Here is a 10,453-nt window from a genome sequence, read left to right as displayed (position 1 = left end):
GTATATATATATATATTTATATTTATCTTTTTCCCTCTCATCTAACCTTGAACAATAGTTGACTCCACAAGTTCAACGCGTTTTTAGAAACTGTGTTATTTCGGGGTGCCGGAAATAAAATAGATCAAGTTTAACGAGATATCTCGGGATTGCCGCCGAACGGGACCTCTTCCCCCCCCCCCCTTTGAGCTAAAATTTTGCATTTTTGCTAATCAGCCATCGTGAAGTGTTAGAATGAAACTGTCTGATGTATATCATGAACTAAGATACATATATATATACACACACAATACGTTTTATAGATCCCTTGAGAAAGTCTCTCGGGAAAAGTAATTTGAATCTGGTCAACACTGAAAGCAGCGATAGAGGATTGGCGATAAAATCCGTCAGGATTTCGGTGACGTTTCCACCATCATTGAAGGCACGCGATGACATGTCCTGGATTAGTGTGAATCGTTCTTGCGGTCATCCAAAAAGGCAAGTGTTGTTTCTCAGCTTTGAGTGAGGGCTTCCTGATGAAAGATGGACCCGGCATTGACGCTCTGATCCACCGCCGTCTCGAGGTTGGCTACGAGGAGGTTCCAGTCAAAATCCTTTTTAATCAGTGATTTATGATGCAGGTGGGAAAACCCTTTGATTGAGATGGCTTTGCCGAAGAATGGCTGCCTCTGTTCAGGGTGGGTCTTTGTTCCCGCCAATAATGAGAGCCTGCTAGGAAAATTCCATCGAGAAACACATAAAAATCACAAAATCTGAGACTGAGTACGGAGCGAGAGATCATACGCCCGTTCCCTGCCTACAGTGTTTGAGGCTCGAATGTATTCTTTGATTTTTTTTTAAACTCCTTTCTCCCTTCACTATAGGAAGTAAATTGCAAAATCGCCTATGGATCACAGCGATCACACAGCACTATGTACTGATTACGACATAATGTACGGAAATGTGCTTATCAGCAAGGGAATGGGGGTGGGGAGACACCGTCTATCCTCCTACGTATAGTCTTGCAGCATGATAACAATAACTTACAGGAAAAAAAATTAAGTTTGGTTAAACATTAGCTACAGAATGCGATTATTAGTCTAATTATTAGTCCCGATAACAACAAACGAATTTTTCCGTATGTTAGGGTAATGGTCCTTTCCGTTACTTGTAAAAATGATAACAATACCCGAATGTGATCACATTATCCACGATTCTAACAAGCGGCATCGACTGTATTATAAAGTATGCATTTCAAACCCCTAATTAATGGTCACCCGTTTTTTCACAGACAAATTTTTTTTTGTCACACCGGTGTCCTCAAAAGAGGGTTTTTAATGCATTATATACATCATAATAATACCGCAATATTAAAAAAATACTAACGAGATCTCTGAGGATCTTTAATTTTATGTTTTTTTATGCGCAATATTCACGGAAACTCTTTCGAACAATATATTCGTGTAACAAAAAAATACAAAGATTAAATTTCCTTCCGTAATTTCTTGCAGAGAGATGATGAAACCTTTTATGTGGGCCTCTTATTGCGTCGTGTTGCTGGTTTTTTGTGAGTATTGGTTCTTCATATCATGATTATATGACACTAATGCATCTAGATTTCAGCTAATGTTTATCGTTATGTGAATCACGTCGAGAAAACCACAATATTAGAAGCAAAACAAAAACGAGCGTGAAAGTTTTTTCTGATTCATTTAAATCTCGATTATCCAACATACTCGGTTATCGGACATGATTCCTTCTACTACACTGGTGGGCAAAAAAGTGAAAGATAATTTACCAAATTTTCTGAAAGGGTACTGAAAGAGAAAGCCTATGACATTTATTTGTCTTATTACAGTGTTTTGTACATGATATGATGAATGAAATTTCAAAAAATATTCACACAACAGATTTGTGTGTAACATATAAGCATACTATACAATCCTTGTAATTTCGGGGTTCGTAACCTGCGTCATCATCACTAGCTGAATGAATGAACGCCAGGGGCTCTGCCACCGGACTTATCCCGTTGCGGAGATCTCTTCCAGCCCATCTTCGTGGCAGAGTCTGGAACAAAGTGAGTGCACCTAACAGTCTGAGTGTGAAGCTAGTGTTCTGCTTGATATTTCACTGCTGCCATCTATACTTCAAATTGAGAGTGAAGCGTAGTAATTGAATATTTATTACGTTGTAGGCCTGTTGCTCTCTGTTGCGAGACTTTTTAACGGGGAGATCGGCTCGCATTCGCGCCTTGGATCATCATCACTAGCTGAATGTACTGTGAAAGTAACAAAACATTTCATTCACAGAATTGTATTTCGAATATTACATTAATTTTTGCTTAAAATTCGACATAAAAATTACTTCATCGGAAATGACGTAGGTAGTCCAATATTCATTATTTATCATTTGATTATTTTTTGTCGCACCACCGTCGTTTTCTGCACACGAGGGCTAATTAGACCGGTACCTACAACTTATTGCCGATTCCGAACGGCAGAGCCTGTTTTATACTCGGTGAGGGAACTAATGCAATAACCCCTCGGTGTGGGACTTCCTGCGGTAACAACTTTTTTCTATGGTCACCTGTAGTACCTCCGCGTCAAGAAAGTTTCTGACAAGGACGAATCAAGTATCGGACTCGCGACACATTTAAACATCCTTAAGGCGAATATCGACCTGGACCTACCGCGCACAATTTATAGTTGTTTTTTACAATTTTGATACACTTTCTATCAAAGAATGTCATTAAAGTTCACTCCAGAATTATTTTACAGAAAAACGCTAAGAAAAAAGTAGTCGGATGTTGGGGGGGGGGGGGGGGGTCTCATACCTTTTAACTGATGAGAACTATGTGATGTAGTAGAAATATCATTGAAAAAATACTATTTAACCCCTAATTTTTTTTTAAATTTTTGCACATATTCTCAATTGTACTGCCATCTTACGCAGTAAAAAATTTCACACAACACTAATGCATTAAAAACATCTTTCGCGCAAGATAAAATAGCACGACATCAATGTCATTGAAATTGATTCGCAATATAGAGGCAACTGTTCAGTCCGTGAAATGAAGCAAATGATTGAAAAATTTCATTTACTAAATCTTATTTTTAAAAAAATTACATTTTATAAATTTTAAATTTTAAAATTTTAAATTCAAAAACTTTATATTTATCATTTGATTTCAGAAAAGATTGAGTAAGTGGAATCTCAATCTTTTGCTTCATTTCATGAGAAATAAAGTTTTCTTTATTTTGAATAGATTTTTATTCAATTACATTGATGCCATGTTATGTCATCATATGCCTAAGCTGTGTTTAATGAATTTTTTCCACACAAAAAAAAATTAAGTATTAGATACGTAAAACTTTATTCAGGCATAGAATAGCATATAAAATGGAAAATATGTGTAAAACACTTGGAATAAATCAATAGTCAATTAGTATTTTTAATAATATTTCTACTGAATCCCATCTTTCACCATGTTAAAGGGTACGAGACACCCCCCCCCCTCCTAAAATCACCAATATTATTGAAAAATATTGATGTTTTCTATAAACTAATTGAATCTCTTCCATCCGATTCAGTCTTAGTGACACCGATGAAATCGCAAACTACAACCATGGAACAACTGGCTACTGATGCAACTATGACAGAAGACGTGGCGGAAATTTCTGATCCTGCAACTACTGATGGCGACGTGGTATATGACTACAGAGGACGTATCTTAAGACCTGGATAGTGTTATCGCATATGCAAACGTATGAGAAGATCCGGTGGTAGATGCGGTGGTTTCCGAAATTCCTTCTGCATATGTTATTAAAAGTTTTGGGATGTATCAGCTTGAAAATGCATTTTTTCGGAAAGAAAATACCGAATAAAAATGTATTTCTCTCAATAAAAGGTATTTGAATGATTTCTTGGTGATTCAGTTAATGAACTACTTAAGGAAATAACTTCGATACCCCCCCCCCCCCCCATCATGGGTCGCAACTGATACTTGGGCTTCAGAGGTTTCTAACTGGGTTGTACAATGCAACTTAAAATGCGGTTAGAAATTCATTTGTTGCGCTACTGGTTTCAGAGACGTCCTCACGATTTTCTGTGGACCAGAACACTAGTGTTCCGGGAAACCCTGGGGTTCCGTGGCAGTTTTCCCGTGGTTCTGCATGGTCAAACGCCATGGAATCCTTGAATTTCTGCCTGCAAGACCACACTCGGCGATGGGGTTAAAAAGGATCATGGGAAAGGGGCACGAAACCACAGAAACCCGAATGGGTGTAAATCTTTTTTTATTCTTCGTAGGATGGGAAAAAAAGCTATCGAGCAGAGTTGATTCACCAGATACCTCATTCTTCAAACACCAATATTGCATATGTAAACGGGGTTTCAGTGGTTCAAAATGGGTTCAACGTTTTTCGGTTGCATAAAAGATTAACGGGGCAAAAATGTAACAGTGAAATAATAAATTATCAGAGTAATATCTCACGTAACTAAAAGTTAAATTGGAAAAAAATATTGAAAATAATTCTATTTCATTGGACAAGCAAAAACCGGGACAAACAGGCTCCCCGAAAGCATTTTTCAGAGCAGAGCGAAAAATATCAAGAAATCCGGATATCTGGCCACCCTAGTCCGGAGCAGCCAATTTGGGGGGAATGATTAGTCAAGAAAACTAGACTAGAAGGGGTGAATGAATGGCACCAAAACAATTTTTATGGTTCACAGGCCACAAAACGCTAAATCCGCATCCAAAAGGCGGGGTGGGGGAAAGGCAAATCCCTCATAGGAGGGCCTAAAAATATGTAGTCGTTGTTAAGTGCTCGAATTTGGTGGGAAAATGGGGGCTGAAATGGGAAGAAAATCCTGCTGAAATAATTTTTTTTATTTTATTTTGGTGGTATATATACCAAGGGTTCTTTTTTCCTTCAGATAGTGCACACATTCTCTTCAATTTCACCTCCACAGACCTGTTGTTTCTTTGAGCACAGAATTTGGATATTTGTGTGGAATGAAAAAAAATATTCTACCTCATATACAACATAGGGATTTTTTTTCTGCTCAGCAGAAACTATGTACACAAAAGTGCTCTCATCCTTAGCCATTCTCAGACTTTGAACGTCCACATTTTGTAAACTTATTGAAAATGAAAAAAAATGGTGCCTTTCTTAGTTATTTTTGTCCATAATCAACAAATGGATAAAAAGAAAATTTTATCAGTCAAAATATCTCTTTTAGAAAATAACTACTATGTACAGGATATATTGTTATATTGAGAAACATCATTTAACTAGAATCCCCTCTGCCACCTATAAAATAAAAAACACAACTTTTAATGATCCTTCAAATTAGAAGTGGTGAAAAATGATGCGCTGCATAAAAAAGCAATATAGTATTTAATTTACGATGTTAATAAATATTTTTGAGCAATAATATATATATATTTATTTATCATTTGATTCTCAAGTTTGTCCCAAAATTTTTGACAGTTGATATTTATATCTAGTAAAGTAATAATAATAATAGCGTAGCCATAGAGTATTGATTGTCTTAATTTATGGTGATAGTACAAAACGCACGTAAACTGAGAAAACAGTTTCATTACGACATTATATGCTCTTCGATTGCAATCGCAAGGAGCCAATGGGTAGCTATAACCCATCAAACCCCCTTCATCACAATTCTGCCGATTCACGTAGCAGTAATAGCTACTAATTACAACTCAATTAACGAACACATGTTTCGAATCGAACATAGTAACTCTTATTCGGTTGAAACATGCCAGAAATCAAAGATATCTAATATAAATGTGTGCACCGCGGGTGATTGTGGACAGACAATAGTTTGACTTTTCTAACCATACACATAAATCCACAGATGTGCGGCTGTTCTTGTTGCACATGTGCGTGCGGCGGTCGATTTTTGTAACCAATTAATTATTTTAACAAGTTTTTATCTTTCAAATCTATTTATAAATGAAAATTTTTTAATTCAATTCTCAGAATTTCCAAATGTCAAGCAAAATCCAATTACAAATACGTGTACAAAATTCGAAGCCACAACTGGCAAATCACCCAACAAGGTGGCTGGAAAAAAAGTAAAGGGAAAAATAAAAACAGCGATAAAAAAAAATAAATGGTATTAAAAAAATGTCCATAACTTTATGGTTGTCATAGTCTAAATAAGTGTTTCCCAATCGGTGTGCCGCGAAATCGGCTAAGGGGTGCCGCGAGAGATTATGGAGATAACTAAAAAACATATGACAGTCCACTTAAGGTCTTAAAAAAAAATTTAAGTCGAATTAATTACTCTCCTCTCACACATGCATGACAAACTCATCGGATAAGTCGCCATCTGGTGGCAGTGTCATCAGTGTGAGCTTTGCCCTGAGTCAAGTCTGGCTGTCCATGTACGGCTCGTTCAGCCAACACAATCTATAATAGAAAGCCTCCGCGCGAAGCTCGTGAAGTCAGTGAAGAGGTCTATTTCACCTATAGTCATTGGATATACTGCAAAAAAGTAAAGATATCGCATGCACATCGGCCTGCTATATCAAACGGCTACAGGTGAAATGGACTTTTTCAGTGGCGGCAAAGCTTCGCGCGAAGGCCTTCTGCTATAGATGGTGTTAGTTCAGCGCACACGAGCTTAAGGCAAAAAGGATTCGTTGGCTTGCTTTGTCGTTTAATGGTCTTGGGTGCTCAACTGCAAGAAGAGTTGAATTTTCTTTCTTGGAATTATCTTCGCATCAGCCAGCTGCCAAAACTTTCGCAGTAATAACGGAGAGTGACACCACACACACACACACCTTCGGATAAGCTGATAAAACCTCATTTGTCAACACTTGTCAAGATTGCAAGATGTAATAGATATGTACTTTCAATCTCTTTCCACTGAAAATCTAGACTGGATTGTCTCACCGTTTGTTTTTACAGACAGTGCACAGGAAATAAGTTTCACTGATTGCGAACGAGATGAATTTATTGATCTTTGCGCCGATTCCACACTCAAAGGTAACTTCACCAAAAGAGTGAGACGTCGGTGGCTTCTTTTTTTGGCTTGGACTGAGATCTTAATCTAACGAAGAAAGCAATTAACGCACTTTTGTCCTCTTCAACATCATATTTATGCGAGCAAACCTTCTTTGCTGTGGCCACAATAAAATTCTGTGTAATGCTTGTTATGTGTAGTGCTGCCATCTGCCAAGAAATAGACTGCAAGACCTTGAGGACAATTTACGTGTTTCGTTGCCAACTGCAAGGCCTGATTTCAAGTATTTGTGCTCTAAGCATCAATCACAAGTTTCATACTAATGATTAATCGAACAAAATTTCATTGATGTAATTTTTACTCGGTGATTTTCGATGTAGTAAACTGCATTCTGTATTCAAGGAAGGGTGCCCCAAGATTTTAATGTTACTCCCGAGGGTGCCGCGTACTTCAAAACGTTGGGAAACGCTGGTCTAAATGCACAGCTACCCAAAAATAATAAGCCGGAAAAAGTAACGAAACAACTAAAAATCATTTGCTATAGAAATATGGTTGTCATTTTTTGAATATGAATAGCTTCTCGATTACTCCCACCCATATTATCATATTTCTTCTTGAAAGTGTCTATCGTGGAGGAATTCGCGACATCAGAAGGTAAGCTATTCCATTTACAACACCGTTGGAAGATAAACTTCCTGCGGTATAGCAACATAGAATTATCCCTGACTAATAGAAACTGGTCCCCGAGTCGAAGCATTTGAAAGACTGTGTAACAATATTTCATGATCCATCAATGTACAATATAATATGTCAGTCCACTTGAAAATCTTGAATACCTCTCAAACCTAGCCATAGTATTTTTTTTTTATTTTTTGGGTATGACTTTCAAAAAACGTTTTTTTTCCTAATAAATATTCACAATTTGAGAAAAGAAACTAAAATAAAATATGCTGTGAAATTATATAAACTATTTATTTTGGAGATCCTGCCATCTATCATAAAAATTAAAAACCAAAGTCCGAGAAATTGATGATAATCAAAATGACAATTTGTTTCTGTTGTGAGTCCATTTCTCTGATTGCTCACCGTCGAAAGACGTTTAAACTTCAACAGTAGACTGGTGAGATATCTCTCTTAATTTGATGCACTTTATTTTGGCAATCACGGAATATCTCGCATACTTAGTAAAACAATCTCATTTCGGCAATGATCAGCCCAGGTATTTTTGTTGTTGGCTTCATCTCCTTCAAGCGTGTTTTCCATCGTCAATTGACTGCCAGTGGGCGGTGAGTCAGCTTTTAAGATAAAAAAAAGCAAGGGACGGTGTTTTTTCCTCCAATGTGTTAATGCACGTATCAATTTTTGTGGAAATTTCATTCTACATTTCGTCTATAAAGCATTAGACAAATATATATGATATAGATATATGATATGATATATGTAATTAGACAAATATATATGATATTTGATCGACAGATTTTGGTCCATTACCTCAACAAGATATAGTAAAACGTCATAGTAAAAATTCGTAATGATACAATGAATAGGTTTTTAGAAAAATCATATTTCAAACGCAAGTGAAATGCCAAAAATAGCATTCTTCGTTAAACGCGTTTAAATATTTTTCGGGGATTGCTTTCATGTAAAAACGCAGCAGTAGAGGTGGACGTCACTTTGGCTGTGTGCGTCATATAAGCAGAACAAGGCCTGTTTTGGAATCACAAAGAACAGGGCTTTCATAAAAATTAAAAAAAATAAAAATCGAAATTTTCATCCAAAATGACGTTTTCAACGTAATCGTATAATAAGTATCCTTAAATCGTATCCTTAAGGACATTTTTTTTAAATCACATCGTTTCGATAATAATTCGACTATAAAATTAACAAATTGAAATCGAAAAAAAAATGATAAAAAATGATAAAATGATGGAAAATGATAAATGAAAAAAATTATAAATCATTATATCACGTTTTACAAAAAAAAAGAGGAATTTACTAATCGTCCGATTTTTTATACACATGTATAAAAAAATGACAACTTTTGCATATTGTTTTCCAATGTAGTATATTTGCGTACTTTATTTTTTCTGAATGTTTTATAAATACAGTAATTATAAATTATGAATTCAATATATCTTGAATGTTTATCTTTTCTCATTTTATCTGTAGATAAAGACACAAAACAAAAAATCATGAGGCCTCTTTCATTATGCACTATTGTCGTCATAACTGGGAAATACATGAATATATAATTTCATATGAAATTCGCAGATGATGTGTTTTTACTATGATGTTTCATTATGTGTTTCTATTCTGCGTGACATTGCTTATAAATTGTTTCTTTTTTACTTGGTTATGAATATAACTGATAGTGATAATAACTAATAAGAACTGATTTTATACAGCACGTATTAACCGAGTTCGACTGTGTATATGTTTTAGTTATTCGCTCCATAAATTTACAATCAATGTAAAATTGATAGAATTTTATTTTTGCTTTCCACAATTAAGGGTTCTCCTTACCATGTTAAACATTGTAACAAAACTTTCTTATGTAGAAATATTATTAAAAATATTATTTATATATACATATACTGATTCATTTATTGATTTAATTTGAATTTTTACCGCATATATTTGATTGTGTATGCTATCGTATGCTAGTACAAATTTTCATATATTTCCAATACTCAATTTTTTGAAAATTTAAAAAAAAAAACCGCATTAGCAACAGCTTGCGCGCATGATAAAATAGCATGACATAAATGAAATTTAAAATTCAAATCTTCATTCTGAACAAGATTGAGTCTATAAAATCTCAATTTTTTTAATCATTTTATGAACTGAACATTTTTCTTTATCTTGAATCAATTTTTATTCAATTTCATTGATGTCATGTTATTTTATCATGAGCGCTAGTACTGTTTTTTTAAGGAGATTATTTTTTTTAATTTTTAAAAAATTTAGTATCGGAGTTATGTAAAATCTTGTTCTGCCATAGGATAGCATACACAATCAAAGATATGAGACGTTGAATTTTAAACTGATCTTACTACCCGATATGCACCCATCACATCAGACTGTAGCTTTAAGAATGCGTACTTTCAGAAACCAAAGGCAATACCTATAGTACGACAGATACGGAAACTGGCTGAGTGAGAAGATATCGATGTTTCAGGAATAGAAAATTCATCTCTGAAAATCAGCACTTATTCGATCAAGTTGAATTGAATTTGCATGAAAATATTCATGTAATAGAACGTTTTATAAGTGAGATGTTTTAATTATTTGAAACAATTTTTGTAGGGCTGTAATTTTTGGGAACGAAGTGGAAAAAGTAATTTCACATTTAGGACGCGCTATTCAAATTTTTTGGCGCCAATATGCTCAAGAAAAACCTCTTAGAAGATAGAAATGCAAATTATAACCAAGCTGTGAGTTTCGGCTTTCCAACTTGAGCATTTCTGAACTGCGTTCGTTA

This window comes from Pholcus phalangioides, unplaced genomic scaffold (assembly GCF_987345545.1).
Source record: "Pholcus phalangioides strain wild (caught in Gottingen) unplaced genomic scaffold, Ppha-v1.0 ptg000015l_1, whole genome shotgun sequence".
Taxonomy (NCBI): domain Eukaryota; kingdom Metazoa; phylum Arthropoda; class Arachnida; order Araneae; family Pholcidae; genus Pholcus; species Pholcus phalangioides.
The sequence above is the reverse complement of the archived record's forward strand: the minus strand, read 5'-3'. Positions refer to the sequence as shown.